At 48.8% G+C, this 23,425-nt stretch overlaps 1 pseudogene; it reads left to right on the top strand.

The window, feature by feature from the left end:
* Positions 1-4,298: 4,298 nt before the first annotated feature.
* Positions 4,299-23,031, top strand: LOC140896769 (duodenase-1-like; annotated as a pseudogene).
* Positions 23,032-23,425: the final 394 nt, after the last annotated feature.

Here is a 23,425-nt window from a genome sequence, read left to right as displayed (position 1 = left end):
TGATCTGGCCCTACAATTTCTCTTGGAGGCAGAGGTTGCTAAGGGATTTTGATGCTGCCTTCAGCATCTCCGGAACCCGCAGACCCAAACCTAAGAGAATCAAGATCCATTTTTGTAGCCAAAATAATCCACCAGAATTGGCAGGTTCTTATGATGCCCCTGTGACGGGCTGGGTCACAGAAACCCACTTGGGAACTACCACCTGATGTGCCTCCTCTGAGCCCGTTTTCCCTGGCAGCTTGGGACTTCAGTACCTTGCCTTGTCTGAGCCAGACACGCTTGCCTGCTACAAACACAGACCCAGGTCTCAACCACATCCCACACAAGCTGCAGGCTTAACTGAAAACAGCTTAAGAAGCGTTCCTGTCTCCAGCACTCAGATACCCAGCTCCCAATGGGGTCCAAACCCCAAATAAATCCATTTTACTCTGTATAAAGCTTATACAGGGTAAACCGGGAAGAATTAGTGGGGGAAGCAAAAGTGGATGGGAATCTGGGAGGCAGTGACCATGAGTTGGTCAAGTTCAGGATCCTGACACAGAGAAGAAAGGTAAGCAGTAGGATATGGGCCCTGGACTTCAGGAAAGCAGACTTCGACTCCCTCAGGGAACGGATGGGTAGGATCCCCTGGGGGACTAACATGAAGGGGAAAGGAGTCCAGGAAAGCTGGCTGTATTTCAAGGAATCCCTGTTGAGGTTACAGGGACAAACCATCCCGATGTGTCGAAAGAATAGTAAATATGGCAGGTGACCAGCTTGGCTTAATGGTGAAATCCTAGCGGATCTTAAACATAAAAAAGAAGCTTACAATAAGTGGAAGGTTGGACATATGATAAGGGAAGAGTATAAAAATATTGCTCGGGCATGTAGGAATGAAATCAGGAGGGCCAAATCGCACCTGGAGCTGCAGCTAGCAAGAGATGTCAAAAGTAACAAGAAGGGTTTCTTCAGGTATGTTGGCAACAAGAAGAAAGCCAAGGAAAGTGTGGGCCCCTTAATGAATGAGGGAGGCAACCTAGTGACAGAGGATGTGGAAAAAGCTAATGTACTCAATGCTTTTTTTGCCTCTGTCTTCACGAACAAGGTCAGCTCCCAGACTACTGCGCTGGGCATCACAATATGGGGAATAGAGGGCAGCCCTCTGTAGAGAAAGAGGTGGTTAGGGACTATTTAGAAAAGCTGGATGTGCACAAGTCCATGGGGCCGGACGAGTTGCATCCGAGAGTGCTAAAGGAATTGGTGGCTGTCATTGCAGAGCCATTGGCCATTATCTTTGAAAACTCGTGGCGAACGGGGGAAGTCCCGGATGACTGGAAAAAGGCTAATATAGTGCCAATCTTTAAAAAAGGGAAGAAGGAGGATCCTGGGAACTACAGACCAGTCAGCCTCACCTCAGTCCCCGGAAAAATCATGGAGCAGGTCCTCAAAGAATCAATCCTGAAGCACTTACATGAGAGGAAAGTGATCAGGAACAGTCAGCATGGATTCACCAAGGGAAGGTCATGCCTGACTAATCTAATCGCCTTCTATGATGAGATTACTGGTTCTGTGGATGAAGGGAAAGCAGTGGATGTATTGTTTCTTGACTTTAGCAAAGCTTTTGACACGGTCTCCCACAGGTTTCAGAGGAACAGCCGTGTTAGTCTGTATTCGCAAAAAGAAAAGGAGTACTTGTGGCACCTTAGAGACTAACCAATTTATTTGAGCATGAGCTTTCGTGAGCTACAGCTCACTCCACAGTATTCTTGTCAGCAAGTTAAAGAAGTATGGGCTGGATGAATGCACTATAAGGTGGGTAGAAAGTTCGCTAGATTGTCAGGCTCAACGGGTAGTGATCAATGGCTCCATGTCTAGTTGGCAGCCGGTGTCAAGTGGAGTGCCCCAGGGGTCGGTCCTGGGGCCAGTTTTGTTCAATATCTTCATAAATGATCTGGAGGATGGTGTGGATTGCACTCTCAGCAAATTTGCGGATGATACTAAACTGGGAGGAGAGGTAGATACGCTGGAGGGCAGGGATAGGATATAGAGGGACCTAGACAAATTGGAGGATTGGGCCAAAAGAAATCTGATGAGGTTCAATAAGGATAAGTGCAGGGTCCTGCACTTCGGACGGAAGAACCCAATGCACAGCTACAGACTAGGGACCGAATGGCTAGGCAGCAGTTCTGCGGAAAAGGACCTAGGGGTGACAGTGGACGAGAAGCTGGATATGAGTCAGCAGTGTGCCCTTGTTGCCAAGAAGGCCAATGGCATTTTGGGATGTATAAGTAGGGGCATAGTGAGCAGATCGATGGACGTGATCGTCCCCCTCTATTCGACATTGGTGAGGCCTCATTTGGAGTACTGTGTCCAGTTTTGGGCCCCATACTACAAGAAGGATGTGGATAAATTGTAGAGAGTCCAGCGAAGGGCAACAAAAATGATTAGGGGTCTGGAACACATGACTTATGAGGAGAGGCTGAGGGAACTGGGATTGTTTAGTCTGCAGAAGAGAAGAATGAGGGGGGATTTGATAGCTGCTTTCAACTACCTGAGAGGTGGTTCCAGAGAAGATGGTTCTAGACTATTCTCAGTGGTAAAAGAGGACAGGACAAGGAGTAATGGTCTGAAGTTGCAGTGGGGGAGGTTTAGGTTGGATATTAGGAAAACCTTTTTCACTAGGAGGGTGGTGAAACACTGGAATGTGTTACCTAGGGAGGTGGTAGAATCTCCTTCCTTTTTTTTAAGGTCAGGCTTGACAAAGCCCTGGCTGGGATGATTTAATTGGGGATTGGTCCTGCTTTGAACAGGGGGTTGGACTAGATGACCTCCTGAGGTCCCTTCCAACCCTGATATTCTAACTCATAAATTTTTCGTCCTCTGTAACACTGATAGAGAGATATGCACAGCTGTTTGTCCCCTTCCCTCCCCCTGGTTATTAATACTTACTCTGGGTTAATTAATAAGTACAAAGTGATTTTATTAAATACAAAAAGTAGGATTTAAGTGGTTCTAAGTAATAACAGACAGAACAAAGTAAATTACCAAACAAAATAAAATAAAACATACCCAAGTCTAAGCCTAGTACAGTAGGAAACTAAATGCAGGTAAATCTCACCCTCAGAGATGTTCCAATAAGCTTCTTTGACAGACTAGACTTCCTCCTAGTCTGGGTCCAGCAATCACTCACACACCCCGTAGTTACTGTCCTTTGTTCCAGTTTCTTTCAGGCATCCTTTGGGGTGGAGAGGCTATCTCTTGAGCCAGCTGAAGACAAAATGGAGGTGTTTCCAGGGGCTTATATAGTCCCTCTCTTGTGGATGGAAACCCCTCTCTCCCCCGTGTAGAATCACAGCTACAAGATGGAGTTTTGGAGTCACATGGGCAAGTCACATGTCCATGCATGACTCAGTTCTTTACAGGCAACGCCATGGTTCACATGTTAGCCCGAATGTTCCCAGAAAAGCTCAGATGTGGATTGGCATCTATCAAAGTCCATTGTCAACTTAAGTGTTTTTTTGATTGGGCACTTACTGAGAATAGACTTTTCTCAAGAAGCTGACCAAATGCTTCACTGAGGCTACTTAAAATCAAACAGGTACACAGCCAATATTCACAACTGCGATTACAAAAATGATGCATGCATACAAATAGGATGAATATATTCAGTAGATCATAACCTTTGCAAAGATATGTCACATGGCCTATCAAGCATAAAACATATTCCAGTTATGTCATATTTACACTCATAAGCATATTCCTATAAAGCATTGCGGGGTGCAACGTCACAGCCCAAAGTTGCATTTTTTGGAAAATTTACCAATTGTGTAAAATCTTTTGCCCTGCTCTACTGGTGCGAGAGGGGAGATCTGGGCCCATGGGCAGTGCAGCCCACACCAGGGGCAGGGGAATAGAACTAACCCTCAGCCTCAGGCAGGTGTCAGGAGATGGGAAAATAGGTCCAGGGAGGGGGAGCAATAAGGAATCCCTTGCCTAGTTCTCTGAGTGGGGAGATGGCCAGGGGGTGGCCCCACAGACAGACGAATGGATGGGCGAGTGTGCAATAAGGGATGGATGGATGGATGGATGGATGGATGGACAGGTCAATGTGGGAATATGTAGGTGTACAGCGGGTAAGTTTATGGGTAGAGACCAGGCTGGTTGGGGTGAGGGGATGATCCAGGGGGAGGCCAGGCTGGGGGGGGGGCAAAGGAGCTGATCCAGGCCAGCAGGGGATGGGGCTGATGGATTAGGGGTTGCACTGGGCTCTTGGTCTTACTCTCCAGACTCCCTTTTGAACCCCTCCCTGTCTCACTGCATATCGGGTCATCGGGGGCCAGGAAGCCGCTCTCAGCTCCAGAACCTGGATGGCCTACGTGCAAATTGGGACAACAGGAAGTTGCAGAGGGTTCCTGATCAGGGAGGACGTGGTGGTGACAGCAGCTCATTGTAACTGCAACCTGGGGCAGGACTGGAGCTGGCAATATGTTGCCCCAAAGACTAGATGTTTATGGGATGTGAAAATTACAAATTTCCCTGGGTGCCTGTTAGATATTAAAGCCCAACCCCCCAAACTACCATGGTGAATATCCCAGCTGACCTTTGTATTCAAATCCCTGTGATTGAGTCACTTCACTCAGTTGAAATGTGGCTTCTTCTCAGGTCTTTTCCCTTGGCCATCGCTTCACAGACCCAGAGACTTGGCTGTTCTTAATCAATCAAGAAGCCCCCTACTTGCCTTTGGGGACCTGAGCCCTACTGAACAGAACAACCCTGTAGGCAATTGACATAGATAAGCTCTGGGGCTCAGCTGTTGCACCAGAGACTGATCCAATCCCTAGGATTTCCTACTACATTCACTTACAATCATCAGCCATCAATGGCTCCGTGTCCTTAGCACATTTCTCACTCTGCACATCATTAATTCTCTGAGCACTAAAGATGCCCTTTGCCTTATGGCGCTCTATGAATGTGGTCCCTGCTAGTTCTAGTTTTGTTGGGGGGGTGTTAGATTAAAGAATCCAATACACTCACCTCAAGTTATTGTTGGAGGTTCTCGTAGGCCATTGATGTGACTTATGAAGGAGAAACGGGCAGAGAGCCTGGCTTAGTTAAAATCCAAGTTATGGTTCCTTGAGGACTCACTAGGCCAAGAGCAGAGTCAACCGGGGGACACCCAGATACTGAGATTAAAGAAAGATGAAGAGATTCAGTCTCTGTCATGAAGTCTCACCACTACTTCTCCTGTCCTGCTAACCCTGGAGGAGGGAAGGAGCTGTCCAGAGGGGCTAGGCCAAGCATCTGGGAACCCTTCTGGACTTCCACATCTTCTCTGATGCACTCAGCAAGCTCTTTCATCCCACATAATGACCTCTCTCTCCAGGGTTATTTGAACAGGCAGATCTGGGCTTCTTGCTACTTCCATCTGTATCCAGGATATGGTGACGGTGCATAAAAAACTCTTTGATCCTTTTCTTATTTGTATGTTTTATTCACTCCAGTGACCTTATTTCAAAGTTACAACTAGGTTAGGGCCTTAGACCTTCCCATGGGTATTTTCCTTCTTCTTCCATATGCAGTTCAATGATTCAGCGTGTCCAAGATCATTGTGATCATCTCATATGACCTCCTGTACAACACAGGTCAGAGAATGTCTCCCAAATAATTCCTTTTGATCTACAGCAGATCTTTAAAAAATCCAGTCTTGTTTAAAAATTGTCAGTGATGGAGAATCCTCTATGACCTTCGGTAAATTGTTCCAATGGTTAGTTATAGTCCTTGTTAAAAATTCATATCATGAAACAATCATTGAGAAAGAAAAACAAACAGAATCCTGTATAGTCCCTCTGCATTTCAAACCAATTTATCTTGAGTTTCTCAGTATAAGGCAGGCTTTCCAACCTTTCCATCATTTGTGTGGCTCTTCTCTGACCCCTCTCCAATTTATCAATGTCTTTCTTGAACTGTGGATGCAAGAACTGGACGATGGGTCACCCCGAATAGCAGAGCAGTCCATTGGTCAGTCTTTTGGGGTCTCTTTGGCCAACCAGAGAGGAGAAGGAGGAAGTCCATCCATATGTAGGTGCATAAAATGGTCTCTGTGTTACTCAGTCACACAAATGTAGGTAGAAATCTGCACAGGTCCAGGAGCAGGGCAGGTGTCCCTTCCAGAGGGGCTGTGATGGCCCCACCCCGCTGTCCAATGGGCACTAAAGCCCCCATATTCTCCGCTTGGCTTTTCCAGCAACATCTTTGTTTTCCTGGGAGTCACAGACTTTATGGACCTGGGATAGAACTGGCAATGGATCCGGCCCTGTCACATAACCCGGACTACAACAAGGAGAACATTCACAATGACATCATGCTGCTGAAGGTACTGCCCCCATCCCATCAGCCCACCCTCAGTGACCTCACATTGTTCCAGGTACCACCCCTATCCAATCAGCCCACCCCCACTGAGTTCACACTGCTGCAGGTGCCGCTCCCATCCCATCAGCCTGCCCCCAGTGAGCTCACACTCACTCCTTGGACTCACATTCATACTTTGCCTGGGTGTTGCTGCTCCTTGCCAGCTGCTAACCATGCACTGATCCGGGTCATAGAATCATAGAGAATCATAGAATATCAGGGTTGGAAGGGACCCCAGAAGGTCATCTAGTCCAACCCCCTGCTCAAAGCAGGACCAATTCCCAGTTAAATCATCCCAGCCAGGGCTTTGTCAAGCCTGACCTTAAAAACCTCTAAGGAAGGAGATTCTACCACCTCCCTAGGTAACGCATTCCAGTGTTTCACCACCCTCTTAGTGAAAAAGTTTTTCCTAATATCCAATCTAAACCTCCCCCACTGCAACTTGAGACCATTACTCCTCATTCTGTCATCTGCTACCATTGAGAACAGTCTAGAGCCATCCTCTTTGGAACCCCCTTTCAGGTAGTTGAAAGCAGCTATCAAATCCCCCCTCATTCTTCTCTTCTGCAGGCTAAACAAGCCCAGCTCCCTCAGCCTCTCCTCATAACTCATGTGTTCCAGTCCCCTAATCATTTTTGTTGCCCTTCGCTGGACTCTCTCCAATTTATCCACATCCTTCTTGAAGTGTGGGGCCCAAAACTGGACACAGTACTCCAGATGAGGCCTCACCAATGTCGAATAGAGGGGAACGATCACGTCCCTCGATCTGCTCGCTATGCCCCTACTTATACATCCCAAAATGCCATTGGCCTTCTTGGCAACAAGGGCACACTGCTGACTCATTCTCTCTCTCTCCTGCCCATGGCGGCTGTGGCACGGCACGGAGCTGACCGAGTCAGTGGTGCTCGTCCACCTGCTGTAGGCCGATCACCACGTCAGCCCAGGCTCCGAGTGCAGCGTGGCCGGGTGGGGTCAGACCGGCGTGAACACCACCACCGACAGGCTGCAGGAGGTGGAGCAGGAGGTGGTGTCAGACCGCCTGTGCAGAGACTGGTACCACCATGACAACCCCATCACCATGCTCCCCCCCACCAAGAAACCAGCATTCTAGGTAAAGATCCCCCCGACCCAGAGACACTTGGGGTACACTAAGCTGCTCCAGTGCAAGGAGCTGGTTGAAACCAATATGACCGTGCCTCTCCCATGCTCCAGTGCTCCAAGAAGGAAGCCCATAGTGCATCATGGGAGATACAGCCCACCCAGGGAAACCAGTATCTAGGATGTCTCCAGAGAGGTATCTCCAGTGTTAGTGGCCTTGTGCAAGGTGCTGGTGGAAACAGGAGGAAATGTAACATGGGTTGATGCACACATAGACAAATAACAAGAATTACTTCTCTGAGTCAGGGGCTCATCAGCTGGAAGCAACAGAGCAGGGCGGAGACCTGGATGTGTCAATAGATTGCTGGATGACCATGGGCCATGGCCGAGAGAAAGGACCATGCTATCCTGGGATGGACCAGGTCAGGTGTCTCAGGTAGAGAGAGAGGGTTTAATGCCAGTAGAGAAGGCACCGGGCAGAGCTCAGCTGGAATCTGGTGCAGAGTTCTGGGCAGCCCTGTCCCAGAAAGAGGGATCCCGGCTGAAGCAGGTGCCAAGAATGGCTGGTGGGATGATCAGTTGAATGGAGACACAGTCTGATGAAAGGGGAATAAAACACATAGGCTAGGTTAGCCTAAAACATAGGCAGAGCGGGGTCTGATTGCTCTATAAATACATGAGGAGGGGGAGGGAATACCAGGGAGGGAGACAAGCTGTTGAAGCTAAAGGACAAATCAAATGGAGATAAATGTGGCAGGGATCAATGGAGGCTGGAGATGAGAAGAAGGTTTGTAACCATCAGAGGGAGAAGGTTCTGGAACAACCTCCAATGGGAGCAGTTGGAGTGGAGTAGGGTGGGGGGGGGAACAACCTAACAAGGATGCAGACAGAGCTTGATAAGTTTATTGATGGGATGATAAAACAGGGCTGCCTGAGACAGCAGGAACTGGACTCGGTAGGGCCCTTCCAGTCCTGTGTTTCCATAAGGGCATGAGGCACCTGAAATACACCTCCCATGATGCACCATGACGAGACATTGTTGGGCTTTGATTTTTTAGCAAACTGTTCCAGGGAAAAGGTTGATGAAAAAGGGGAATCCCCCGCACCACCACGTATTCTGACCATCTCTACTCTTCACCTTCACTGGAGGCTCTACTGGTGAACTCAACCCTGAGGCCACCCAACAGATAGGACCCTGGGTGAAATCCTGGCCTCATACATGTGGATGGGAGCTTTGCTGTTGATGTCCCTTGGGCCAGGATGGCACTGGAGCTGAGGGAGAATCAGTGTTCCCATCTCACAGGAAATAGCAACATTTCAATCTTTGTTTTCAAAGAACATTTTTGGCAGAACGGAAATTCCAAAAGCAGACTTGACTCACAAATGTTGAAATGTTTCATTGCAACATTTTTTAATCAAAATGAAACATGCTGAGATATGAACAGATTGAAACATTTCCTTCCGTGTGAATAAACTGGAGAGAGTCCAGAGGAGAGAAACAAGAACAAAAAAAAGTTCAGAGATTTAGAAAGCCTTATCTAGGAGGAAAGGCTGAAAGAATTCTGCATATTCAGGCTAGAGAAGATGAGGCTGAAGGGGGAATGTGATAACCATTGTCAAATACATTAAGGGCTGTTATAAAGAAGACAGTGATCAAATGTTCTCCATAAAAAAACTCTCTAACCCTAAGGATAGTTAAGCTCCTGAACAGGTTGACTAGAGAGGTTGTGGAACCCCTTTCATGGGAGGTGTTCAAGACCAGGTTGGGCAAACATCTGTCAGGGATGGTCTAGGTTTATTTGGTCCAGCCTCGGTGCAGGAGACTGGACTAGATGACTTCTCTAGGTCCCTGCCAGCCCAACATTTCTATGATTGTAGGATTTTGGTTTGTTGACCTCACCTGAAATGCTTCATTTCAAATGAGATCAACATTAAGAAGCAGAGCCTTATCAGCACATTACCTTCTGGGAGTTGTAGTTCAGGCCTCTATTTTCCCTTATGTACTCCCTGTAGTCCCTGTGGGGACTACATCTCCCACAATGCACTGAGTCATGTGATTCCCATGATGCCCCAAAGAGCTCAGTCAGAAGCAAATCCGAGTTGCATTATGGGAGATATACTGCTCCAGGGAGCCATGTCCTTAGGACAGAATGAAGACCTGAACAACAACTCCCATAAGCCAATGCATGGTAAGGAGAAAGCAGTTTAACACCTTGTTGAACTGATTCCAAACTAAATGTTTCAGGACATTTTTTTAAAAGCAAAATATTCTGATTCAGGTTGAACAGACCCAAAATGAAATATTTCCTTTCAATTTTCCTAAAGCAAAAATTGAAAATTCATTTTTTTCTGTGGAATATTTAAATTTTGTAGAAACTGCCATTTCCATGGTTACATCATGCTGTGCAGCTCTAGATTTCTCTCTCTGCTGACCCATTTCCAGGACGGTTCTTTTTGGCAAAAAGGGCTGAGCCTTCAGCAGCAGAGAGCAACTGTCCCACATGCCATCTGAGATTTCTGGAGGACAGGCTGGGCTGGGAAATGCCAGTCATCGATGTTATTCTACTTATTGGCAGGGCGATTCCAGTGGGCCCCTGGTGTGTGAAGGGGTGTTCTAGGGCATCATCTCCAATGAAGATGAGTTAAAGAAGACATTCTCCTTTAAATGGCCAACTTAGCCATACTGGGATCCTTGCCTGGGTGGAACCCCTGAGGTGCTTTAGATCAGAATATTATTTCCTAGGGTTAGAGAAATGCTCTGAATGGCTCAGTCCTGAAATTGCCTTGTGGCTAGAAATACCCCATCAATGTTTTATTCTATTCTATTGTCCACCCAAGCGGCTAGTCAATGTTCGGGGTGCTGCGGTTGTTCCAGCTGGGAACAGAAATTGACAATGGAGTCTGGTATTTCCTTTGATGCAATCTGGAATATATACAAGGAATACAAGGAATATCTGAAGTCCTGTTTCTTTGAGTACAGTCGGAATCAAACAGCAGCAGACAGCTCCTTTGTTCACTGTCCTGAGCCTGCCTTTCCAGACAAGACTCTTATGTCCAAAAAGCTTCTTCTCTAGGCTATGTCTCTCAAGGCCATATTCCTGTGCCTCCACGTTCATAGAATCATAGAATAATAGAATATCAGGGTTGGAAGGAACCTCAGGAGGTCATCTAGTCCAACCCCCTGCTCAGAGCAGGACCAATCCCCAACTAAATCATCCCAGCCAGGGCTTTGTCAAGCCTGACCTTAAAAACCTCTAAGGAAGGAGATTCCACCACCTCCCTAGGTAACCCATTCCAGTGCTTCACCACCCTCCTAGTGAAATGTTTTTCCTAATATCCAACCTAAACCTCCCCCACTGCAACTTGAGACCATTACTCCTTGTTCTGTCATCTGCCACCATTGAGAACAGTCTAGATCCATCCTCTTTGGAACCCCCTTTTAGGTAGTTGAAAGCAGCTATCAAATCCCCCCTCATTTCTTCTCTTCTGCAGACTAAACAATCCCAGTTCCCTCAGCCTCTCCTCATAAGTCATGTGCTCCAGCCCCCTAACACGTTGTGTCTGCCTGGCTTTTTACTTTGTGTCTGACTTGCTTCTGTCCCAGGGTCTCTCTGTTTCTGTTGTGTCTGTCCGATCCACACGCACCATTACCCCTGAACAATATTCGGTGACGACCTTTCCTCCTGAGTTGTTAGAATTCCCACTTTTGTATAGGGTTTTACATCAGCCTAGGGGATTCTGGAGCAAAGTTAGAATTTTCTCTGTTGAATTCCATAAGCCCTCTACAAATACTGAACTGGTTTTCTACCAGTACCCAGTATTACCAGGATACAAAATATATCGGAAGGACAGAACAGGTCGTGCTGGTGGGGGAGTGGCACTATTTGCGAAAGAAAGCACAGAAACAAATGAAGTAAAAATCTTAAATAAACTAAATTGTACTATATAATCTCTATGGATAGTAATTTCATGCTTGAAAAATAAAAATATAGCAGTAGGGCTACATTACAGACCACCTAACCAGGATGGTGTTAGTGACTCTGAAATGCCATGGGAGATTAGAGAGGCTATTAAAATAAAAAACTCAATAATAATAATGGGGGATTTCAACTCTCCCCGTATTGACTGGGTACATGTCACCTCAGGAAGGGATGCTGAGATAAAGTTTCTTGACACCTTAAATGACTGCTTCTTGGAGCAGCTAGTCCTGGAATCCACAAGAGTAGAGGCAATTCTTGATTTAGTCCTAAGCAGAGCTTAGGATCAGGTCCAAGAGGTGATTATAGCTAGACCCCTTGGTAATAGTGACCATAATATAATTAAAATTGACATCCCTGTGGCGAGGAAAACTCCACAGCTGCCCAACACTGTAGCATTTAATTTCAGAAAGGGGAACTACACAAAAATGAGGAGGTTAGTGAAACAGAAATGAAAAGGTCCAGCGCCGAAAGTAAAATCCCTGCAAGCTGTGTGGAAACTTTTTAAAGACACCATAATAAAGGTTCAACTTAAATGTGTACTCCAATTTAAAAAACATATTAAGAGAACCAAAAAAGAGCCTCCGTGGTTAAACAACAAAGTAAAAGAAGCAGTGAGAGGAAAAAAGGCATCCTTTAAAGAGTGGAAGATCAATCCTAATGAGGAAAATATAAAAGAGGATAAACTCTGGCAAATGAAGTGTAAAAATATAATTAGAAAGACCAAAAAAGAATTTGAAGAACAGCTAGCCAAAGACTCCAAAAGTAAGAGCAATTTTTTTTAAAATACATCAGAAGCAGAAAGCCTGCTAAACAACCGGTGGGACCACTGGACAATCAAGGTGCAAAAGGAGCACTCAAAGATGATAAAGCCATTGCAGAGAAACTAAATGAATTCTTTGCATCAGTCTTTACTGTTGAGGATGTGAGGGAGATTCCCAAACCTGAGCCATTCTTTTTGGGTGACAGATCTGAGAAACTGTCCCAAATTGAGGTGTCATTAGACGAGGTTTTGGAACAAATTGATAAACTAAACAGTAATATGTCTCCAGGACCTGATGGTATTCACCCAAGAGTTCTGAAGGAATTCAAATGTGAAATTGCAGGACTACTCACTGTAGTCTCAGAGTAACAGCCGTGTTAGTCTGTATTCGCAAAAAGAAAAGGAGTACTTGTGGCACCTTAGAGACTAACCAATTTATTTGAGCATGAGCTTTCGTGAGCTACAGCTCACTTCCTATCATTTAAATCAGCTTCTGTACCAAATGACTGGGGGATAGCTAATGTGATGCCAATTTTTAAAAAGGGCTCCAGAGGTGATCCCGGCAATAACAAGCCGGTACATCTGACTTCAGTACTGGGCAAACTGGTTGAAACTATAGTAAAGAACAAAATTGTCAGATACATAGATGAACACAATTTGTTGGGGAAGAATCAACATGATTTTTGTAAAGGGAAATCATGCCTCGCCAATTTACTAGAATTCTTTGAGGGGCCAACAAGCATGCGGACAAAGGAGATCCAGTGGATATAGTGTATTTAGATTTTCAGAAAGTCTTCGACAAGGTCCCTCACCAAAGGCTCTTGAGCAAAATAAGCAGTAATGGGATAAGAGGGAAAGTTCTCTCATGGATTGGTAACTGGTTAAAAGATAGGAAACCAAGGGTAGGAATAAATGCTCAGTTTTCAGAATGGAGAGAGGTAAATAGTGGTGTCCCCCAGGGATCTGTACTGGGCCCAGACCTATTTAACATATTCATAAATGATTTGGAAAAAGGGGTAAACAGTGAAGTAGCAAAATTTGCAGATGATACAAAACTTCTCAAGATAGTTAAGTCCCAGGCAGACTGCGAAGAGCTACAAAAGGATCTCGCAAAACTGGGTGACTGGGCAACAAAACGGCTGATGAAATTTAATGTTGATAAATGCAAAGTAATGCACATTGGAAAACATAATCCTTATTATATATAGACAATGATGGGGTCTAAATTAGCTGTTACCACTCAAGAAAGAGAGCTTGGAGTCATTGTGGATAGTTCTCTGAAATCATCCATTCAATGTGCAGCCACAGTCAAAAAAGTGAACAGAATGTTGGGAATCATCAAGAAGGGGATAGATAATAAGACAGAAAATATCATATTGCCTCTATCTAAATCCATGATACGCCCACACCTTGAATACTGCTTGCCAATGTGGTCGCCCCATCTCAAAAAAGATCTATTAGAATTGGAAAAGGTTCAGAAAAGGGCAAAAAAAATTATTAGGGCTATAGAATGAGGAGAGATTAATAAGACTGGGACTTTTCATCTTGGAAAAGAGGTGACTAAGGGGGGATATGATAGAGGTCTATAAAATCATGAGTGGAATAGAGAAAGTAAATAAGGAAGTGTTATTTACTCCTTCTCATAATACAAGAACAAGTTGCCACCAAATGAAATTAATAGGTAGCAGGTTTAAAACAAACACAAGAAAGTATGTTTTCACATAACGCACTGTCAGCCTCTGGAACTCCTTGCCAGAGGGTGTTGTGAAGGCCAATACTATAACGGGGTTCAAAAGGGAGCTAGATAGATTCATGGAGGTTAGGTCCATCAATGGCTATTAGCCAGGATGGGCAGGAATGGTGTTCCTAGCCTCTGTTTGCTAGAAGCTGGGATTGGGTGACAGGGCATGGATCACTTGATGATAACCTGTCTGTTCATTCCCTTCGGGGCACCTGCCATTGGCCACTGTCAGAGAACAAGATACTCATCTTGATGGACCTTTGGTCTGACCCAGTATGGCCGTTCTTATGTTCTTATCAAAATTCCTAGCTGCAGCGTGTCATTGACTGGCTTTAAAACTTTCACCGAATCAGGGAATAGGAACAAGGCCATGTGTTTTAGATGGCCAATATAATACCACAAAGCGTGGCTAGCCGAATTAAACAGACCATGACAATAGCACATTGAAACAATTTATTATTGTGATACTGACTGGAGGTAGGAAAAACCCAGATCATGGGAACCTGGAAAGCATTGCTGAGCTATATTGGGACAAAATAAAGAATATTCCAAATGTTTGGAAAATATTGAAAACGAACCTTTATTTGAAAAACAAATGGCACTTGAGGGAAAAAAGCTGTTTTTGAATAAAAAAACATTTTCTTTGAACAATTCACACTTCCTTTTCTACCACTGGCCTGTAGATTGGGCTCTCTGTGTGTGAATGATCCAGGATTGGGGGAGGATAAAGGCAGTGGGGGGGATGAAAGGAAGCTGGGATGAGCCATAAACAAATTAGTGCTAAATAAGAACATCTAGGCCCACATCCTCAGAGGTGTTGAGTATTCTAACTTTCATTGAAATCACCAGGTCCCTAAGTATGTTTAAGGATCTGAGCCATACCTTTCTTTCAGCAGATCTCAAAGCACTTTTCAAAGGTGGTTGGGATCATTATTCCCAGATGGGGAAACTGAGGCACAGACAGGGGCCATGACTTGTCCAAAGTCACCCAGCCTCAGAACTGGGAACTGTGGCTGCTAGGCCACACTGCTGCCCCCCAACTCACAGCACCTCAGTCAGGCAGTTCCAGGCCCTGCAGCACCCCCCCTCCCCAGCCCCTCCACCACACTTCTTGTTAATTTCACTTCCCATTTTTAGTGCTCTGCAATCAGTACATATCTGATACAAATGTCTCCAGCAATCAATTCCCTCCTGACCCAAGACATCTGGGGCAGGCGCTGGGTCCACCAGGGCAGGGCAGGTCTCTGGTTAGAGGGTGTGGGGCTGTAACACCTATAATCTGGAATTACATTCACCCCATCCCCACCTCCAAACCCAGGGGCTGTAGAGCAGATGCAGACAAAACTGATCTGTGTGTCTCCACACTCCCCTTTGTCTGGCTCTCTCCGTCTGGCAACAAGTGCAGTGCTCGGCAGCACTCCCCGGTACCGGGCGATGCCGTAATGCTGATCCGTGTCTGGCTAAAGGCCAGATTTGTCTGAGCCAGAGGCATGAGAGAGATTCCCAGAGCTGACCTCAGTTGCCCTGCACCCCTCCACCCCAACCTGCTGCAATAGGAAAGCCACATTCCTTTGATAGATTAGTCCATTAAAAGGCCAGAAGAGGAGACCACGGTGCTCCTCCCATCTGACCCCTGCATAGCCGTGGCCCTGGGACGGCCCTGAGCTAATCCCGGCTTGAACTAGAGCAGAGCTGTTAGAGAAACATCCTGTCTTGAGTTACACGTCACCAGGGATGGAGAATCCAGCGCAGGCCTTGGCAGCAGCGTCTCTGAGCCTGACACTGGCCCAGCCACTGAAGGGATTTGAATGAGAAATTCCCAGAAAACGTCATTCAGATCCCCTGGGCTGGGCGCTCTGGCCCGCACTGTATGGGGGTGGGGGCAGAGGAGATGGTCTGATGGTCCCCGCTGGCTGTCACCTCTCCGGCTCTACGAAGAGCTCAGCATCGATGTGACAGAAACCTTCCCACCTTCATGGTGTTTCCTTCTCTGTATTTAGGGCAATTCCTGTTAAACAGAGTCTGTCTCCGGCCGTGTAACAAACACCGCGGGGTTCTCCCACGCTTGGGAGGGGAGACCCCGAACTGCTGAGAGTTACCCTGCGGGTTATTGCACTGCTACGCCTAGTGATGAGCTGCCAAAATCTTAACAACGGGTTCCCTCCTCATCCCACGAGGAGGTCGTTGCCCACCCCCGCCCCCCGGGGACTCCTGCCCCATCCAACCCCCCAAGTTCCTTGACGCCCCCCCCAGGACCTCTGCCCCATCTACCCCCCTCCCCTGTCCCCTGACTTCCCCAAGAACTGGGCAGGAGGGTCTCATGGGCCACTGTAGTGGGTGTCCACCCCGCCCCTAAGAGCCAGAGGGACCTGCCGGGGGGCGAGGTGGGGAGTCCCGGGGGTGCTTACCTGGGGCAGCTCCCAGGAAGCATCCGGCAGGTCCCTCTGGTTCCTAGGGGTGGGGGAGTGTAGCTGGGGGGGAGTAGGGGGAGAGACCGCTCCCCCCACTGATCACATCAAAAGTGGCTCCTTAGGCGCTGACTCCCTGGGTGCTCCGGGCCTGGAGCCCCCATGGGGGAAATTTGGTGGGTGCAGAGCCCCCACCGGCAGCTCCCCGCCCTGCCCCGCACCCGGCCCCAGCTCACCTCCGCTCCGCCTCTGCCTCCTCCCCTGAACGCACCGCCCCGCTCTGCTTCTCCGCGCCCCCCAACCCCCCGCCGGCTTCCCGCGAATCAGCTGTTCGGCGGGAAGCCGGGGAGGGCTGAGAAGCAGGGGGCGGGTTCCCGCTCAGGCCGAGGGTGGCGGAGGTGAGCTGGGGCAGGGAGTGATTCCCCTGCGTGCCTCCCCTGGGTTACCTGCTGCGGTGCGGGTGGCCCTCCTCGCGCCCCCCAGCTCACCTCCACCTCCCTGGGTCTGAGCGGGAAGCCACCGCCTGCTTCTCAGCTCGCCCCGGCTTCCCCCGCGAACAGCTGATTCACGGGCAGCCTGGAGGGGCGGGGGGCAGAGAAGCGGGGGGCGGCACATTCAGGGGAGGAGGCGGAGCGGAGGTGAGCTGGGGCCAGGGGTGGGACGGGGAGCTGCCGGTGGGTGCACCCACCAAATTTTCCCCTTGGGTGCTCCAGGGCTGGAGCACCCGTGGAGTCGGCGCCTAAGGCACCACTTTTGGCCGGTTAAATTTCGAAGCCCTTTTAGAACCGGTTCTCCCTCGCGGAACAAACAGTTCTAAAAGGGCTTCTAAATTAAACAACCTGTTCCAGTGAACTGGTGCGAACCGGCTCCAGCTCACCACTGGCTATGCCCCACTGACCCCAGCTGGGAACTGGCCCATTGACCCCAATGGAGCTATGCCCCATTGACACCAACTGGGGATGTGAGCCACTACCTTGGTGAGGGGGCAGGGAATGGGACATGGGGCTTTTCCTGTCCAGGCAGCGCTATCTCTGATCTGGCCACATAGCGGGGGACTGGCTGGCTCAGGGGTGGTGGCAAATTGAACCTGGGGCCTTTTCCCTCTAGGAGCCGCCGCTCCCATATGGTCCCAGGGAAGAGAACTGGCTGGCTCAATGGGTTGTATTTTCCCGGCCTCAGCACGGTACGCGTGAGAGGCCCTGCTATCACCAACACCTTGACATGCAGTGTTTGGTCTCTCTGACCTCAGCACTTCCCCCTGTCTCTCTCATGGTGTGGGGAGATGTGAGAAGGATCAAAAGGCCAGGTTCCCATCCAGAGCTGAGATGAGTTCAGGTTAACCACAGCCCCCACTACAATAGGCGGGGAGAGACTCTAGTGTCTCTAATGTTAGCAGCAAACTCACGTCCCCCAGCTCAGCACCAAATGTGCATGGAGACAGAGGCTGCAGGGCTCCAGCTGTGCACAATGGGGCATGGGCCAGCCCCAGCTGTGCCAGGCTCCAGTTGCTGAGCATCCCCAGAAGATGCCCAGCTGTGCAGACTCAGCAGCGCCTGACTCTCCTCCCCGCCCACGCGAGAAGGTGTTCAGAGAGCCACACAGCAGAGAGTTTGATGCTGAGGTTTCGTGTTCCGCCCCAGCCATGTCTATAAAACCCCTGAGGCTGTGTTTGAAGCACCTTCTCCTTCCCTGCTCTGGTGAAGAGGATGCTGCTGCTACTCCTGCTCCCCATGGCCATTCCTCTGCCCCCCAAGGCTCGAGCTGCTGAGTATTGGTGGGGGGGGGGTCGCACAGGGAGCATAGCCTGCACATGGCTTGGTGAAAGGACTTGTGGCTGCTCCCCCAATACAGCAATCCTGGGGAGCTCTGAAAGGAGGCAGGTTCTCCTCACACACATCTTGGGGTGGGGTGGGCATCTGTGGGCTGGTGGAATGGGGAGCAGAGGGGGGGAAGCTGTTTCTATAGATCCATGGGGTTCCTGTCTGCACTAGCGAAGCTTTTCACCAAAGAACATCAGCCACAGACCGTGGGCATGTGACATCCCGTGGGGGCCACATGCAAAGTAATAACCTCCTACTGCTGCCAGCTAACAGCCTTGCCCCTTTAGCTCAAGGACTGTGCCCCAGGGCTGGGGTCAACCACAGAGGTGGGAGGCTATTGCATCAGCACGATTGGGAACCCACCCCAATTTCCAACCCTGGTTGGAGACAGACTCTTCCTGCACCAGTAGCCAGCACAGCAGTGCTCCAAACGCAGCTGACTCCTCTGGCCATCTGTGCAGGGCACAGTGACCTCGGGGCTGCCCTAACCTGTCTGTGCCCCAAGGGGCCATTCTGGTAGCTGGTCAGAGCCAGGCACCTCCATGGCCTGGCATAGATCTGCTCCTCCAAGTCCTAGGCTGCTGGGGGGCCTGCCAGAGTCATTGTGCTTACAGCTGATTTATGGGGCGGGTGTTGCAAGGGCAGGGTGGGTCTGGAAAGACCAAAACCCCAATGATGGAGGGGAGGGGCACAGCTGATCTGAGACATGTGGGGCAGAGTTTCAAGAGAGCTCCACAACCACTGGCCTCAATGGGATTCTCCAGTGAACTCAGTGGGGTGGGAGGGGATTGTCAGTGATTTCCACATTAGCTGGGTCAAGGGGTTGATCCAGGAGAAGGAGGCAGGGAAACTGGGCTGGCTGGTTGAGGGGCCAATCTGGGGCAGCAGAGGTTGAGGATGATGGTGGGGGTGGAACTGGGGTCCTTGGTTAAACTGTCCAGCCTCATGTTGTCCCAAAGCAGGGGAGTTTTACCCCTCCCCTCTCTCTGCCAGGGGAGATCATCAGGGGATGGGAGGCTGGGCGTCACTCCAGACCCTACATGGCCTTTGTGAATATAGAGACAAGAGGAGATGGAGAAGGAGGCGGTGGAAGATTCCTGTGTTATGCTTATAAGAAGCACATGGGATCTTTTTCAGGGGAAAAGGCAATACACCACGTTTATTGAAGATACAACAATTACTATATGCATTCACACACACACACACAAACACACACACAGTGCCCACCAGTCGATGTTATAGTTACCAGTCCAGAGTCTGGATCAATCTAGTGGCCAGCTAGGTTGATCACAGATAGGTAGGAGCCAGGTTCTGTCGGTCACGACACGATGGTCCGGGGAAGTCTTGACAGGATGAACCCAAAGTTTCATGGCAAGGCCCCCTGTTTATACAGTGATTTTCCTTCATTGGGACCAATGAGTTTTGCACCGTTATGCTGTAATCAATTGTGGTTTGATTAATGCTTGTTTTCTTAAATTGTTTTCTCATCCTTTATCTTGTTCTTTCATCAAGTCTCTCAAGGAGTTACCCCATGCTAGTGTGATCACCGCTATCTTGTCCCCATTGATAGGTGCCTGTCTCATCTTTAGAGTCACCAATCTGCCCTCCTCTGACATTTCAATAGGGGCGTGTTCAGCCTCCTGGCACCCTTGCATCTGTCTTCAGTTCCTCCCTAGAACATCTGGTTCGGTGATGACCTTCGCTCTTATCTCTTAACACATCACACACAAACCAGAACTGATTTACACAGAACATTTTGAATGGGAACTTCAAGTTGCAAAGCAAAAGAAAAACAATCATTGCATTCTTTTACTTATTTTAAAATGCTAAACCTACAACAAAGTGGTGACCCTAAAAGGTCTGTTACTGCCTTGAAATCAGTCCAAACACAGATTCTGGCTGATGCATCTCTATCAATGGTTCATTAGGCCATTCCTTTCTGCTATTCAAAAAGGGTGGCTGCCAGGATATGGCCAAATCATACATCAATACATTTAATACACACTACATTATTATTCTTTATCCTTCATTCTAAATTATACAAAATACAAACATAAAATCCTACTACTACACTGGATCCAGGAGAATGTGGTGGTGACAGCGGCTCATTGTAACTGCAACCTGGGGTAAGAAATGCACCAACTGCCATCCCTGAGCAAGCCGATTCCTGTCCTGGGGCATATCTGAACAAGTTCCCCTAGAGGGGAAAGGTGCCATGTGCCATTCCCTGCCCCATGAGCCAGCCAGCCCCTGTCCTGGGGCTTGCCTCTTGTCATTTTGGGCCACTAATATTGGGCTGGGTACAGAAGGTGTCGGCAACAGATAGCCTGATCTGCTGCTCGAGGAATGGTTACCCCCCCTTGGCCTGAGCAGCAAGTGGTGTGTTGCAGGATGTTTCCTTAGGAGGAAAAATCGATTGTAGCATTAGGTCTATTATTTCCTGTTTATTTGCAAAGCATGTCCAAAGTCCTGTTTCTCTGAACGCAGTTGGAATGAAACAACAAGTGACTGTTTCTTTACTCCCAGACCCAAGCTTCCTTCAGCCAGCAATCTGCCCAAAATCTCTCTCCCCAGGCTCAGAGCAGGGTCACGCTACCCATGCTTCTTTGGATGTGACTGGTGCCTTCTCTGGCAGATTCTCTGGTCTTTCTGCTGCTTCTCGCAGACACACACAGCTCCACCGATCAATGCCCCAGCCCCTGTGTTTGCTAGATTGATCCCCAGGGAAACCCCTTCGGTCAAACACTTCAGCTTCTACTCCTCTGACATGCTTGTGGCTATGTCTACATGAAACAGCCTGTATCAGTCCAGCGCTCTAGAGCTGATGCAGTATACTCAGACAAAACAGGTTTTTTCTGCTGGTGTAGGAACACCACCTCCCCAAATAATGTTAGCTACATTGACAGAGGCCCTCTTCCATCAACAGAGCTACCTTGACACTGGGGGGTTACCAGCCTAGCTACTTTGGGCAGGGATGTGGGGTTTTCCCAGCCCTAACCTACATAGCTAAGTTTTAAGTGTAGGCCAGGCCTGTGTGATGGGTGATGATTCTAGTGATTCAGCTTCCTTGTTACCTAAATAAGCTTATAATGGCTTCTGTACATTGATCCTGAGACCAAGACGACTGTGGGACCCACCCACTTTAAGGAGGTTAACGGCCCATGACTGAATCCATTGTATTGGCCGGTCTGCAGCACCTGCATCCCCTTGTATTTCACAGCACCATCACTGTGCTGCTGGGGGCCCACAATGCTGAAATAGATGAAGCAGGGAGGCAGGAGATTGGGGTACGTCACTGAATCCCCCACAAAGAATACAATGATGAAATGCATGAAAATGACATCATGCTGCTCCATGTATCACCCTATTTGTATAACTCTGCCCCAAGAAGTTCACACTACTGCAGGTACCCCCCCCCATCCCATCAACCCATCCCCAGTGATCTCCCACTGTGGCAGGTACCCACCCCCATCCCATCAACCCATCCCCAGTGATCTCCCACTGCTGCAGGTACCGCCCCCATCCCACCGCCCCACACCTGTAACCTCATGCTGCTGCAGGTACTGCCCCAATCCCATCTCCTCACTGCCAGTGACTCTCTGGCTTTGCATTGGCTCTAATTTCTCTCTTCTTGGATCGGGATGTCTCTGCCCATCATCGTCTTTGACCATTGTATTGACCCTGGTCCCTGTGTCCCCTCTTGTTTGTAGCTGGGGCACAAAGCACGGCTCAGTGAACATGTCGGGCTCATTCTTCTGCCCCTGGCCCATCATCCACATGAGTTATGAGGAGAGGCTGAGGGAACTGGGGATGTTAAGTCTGCGGAAGAGAAGAATGAGGGGGGATTTGATAGCTGCTTTCAACTACCTGAAAGGGGGTTCCAAAGAGGATGGATCTAGACTGTTCTCAGTGGTAGCAGATGACAGAACAAGGAGTAATGGTCTCAAGTTGTGGTGGGGGAGATTTAGGTTGGATATTAGGAAAAACTTTTTCACTAGGAGGGTGGTGAAACACTGGAATGCGTTACCTAGGGAGGTGGTGGAATCTCCTTCCTTAGAAGCTTTTAAGGTCAGGCTTGACAAAGCCCTGGCTGGGATGATTTAATTGGGGATCGGTCCTGCTTTGAGCAGGGGGTTGGACTAGATGACCTCCTGAGGTCCCTTCTAACCCTGATATTCTATTATATGATTCTATGATCATCGATTGTGTCCAGGGACTGTGTGCAGTGTCGCCGGCTGGGGCTGGACTAGTGCACAGAATGAGCTGACCTCAGCCACGCTATGGGAGGTGGACATGGTGGTGATGCAGGATGCTGCGTGTCTGAGGAATCCTGATGGGCTCTACCGTGACTATCACGCCTCCACCATTATGTGAGGGGGGACCCAGAGAAGGGCAAAAGTTCTTTCCAAGTAAATCTCCTCCTGCCTTCAAGCTCCCTTGACAAATTGTTATTATTTAAGAGTCTGGTGATGTTGCAGTCGGGCTGCAGAGAGAAGATCAGAGGTCAGTCCCCGCTGCACTTGGTGTTGTACAAATGAATGGGAAAATAGCTGGTCTTCTTCCAGAGGAGGTGGAGACCAGGTGGCTGCCAGGGATGGGAGGATGTGATGCTGAGACTGGCTGGGCTTGCAGGGGATGCTGCTGAGACCTGTTAATTAACTGTCTCTTGTTTCATTTCACAGGGTGACTCTGGGGGCCCCCTGGTGTACCAGGGAACAACCCAGGGCATTGTCTCTTGGGGATCCGAGGATGGGACCCCCCGGCCCCAGCAGTGTGTACTAGAGTCTCCACCTTTATCCCCTGGATCTGGGCGATGAGGAGGAGGCTGAAGCCTTGAGCCACGCTGGGAATCGCTACAGGGGCTGGAGCAATGCCACGTCTTTCCTTTGGAGAGGCCCAGATCTAGGGGCTGCTTCACAGAGGGGCTGAGCTCCCCCAAGGCTGAGTCCCACAGCTATCGCTCTGCTCAGGCAGTGCCCAATCCGTGAGCATCAAGGCAGGGAGCCTAGGGGAGTTAGAAGCCAGGTTCAAGGCCAGATCTCGTTGGCTCCCTTGGAAATCCCATCTCATAGGCTGCCTCTTCGCTTCGGAAACAGCTGGTTTATTTGCCCCTGGAGTAACGGACATGAGGACTCGGAAGTTTGTAGGTCTTCCCCATTTCAACTGATCGAGTGACAATTTAGGGAAGGCCCACATTGTTACCTAATTTACTAAGTTGTGTTAAAACTGCA

Source organism: Lepidochelys kempii, chromosome 13, assembly GCF_965140265.1.
Source record: "Lepidochelys kempii isolate rLepKem1 chromosome 13, rLepKem1.hap2, whole genome shotgun sequence".
NCBI classification, from domain to species: domain Eukaryota; kingdom Metazoa; phylum Chordata; order Testudines; family Cheloniidae; genus Lepidochelys; species Lepidochelys kempii.
Note: the sequence above shows the minus strand (reverse complement) of the source record. Positions and strands in the feature narration are given on the sequence as shown.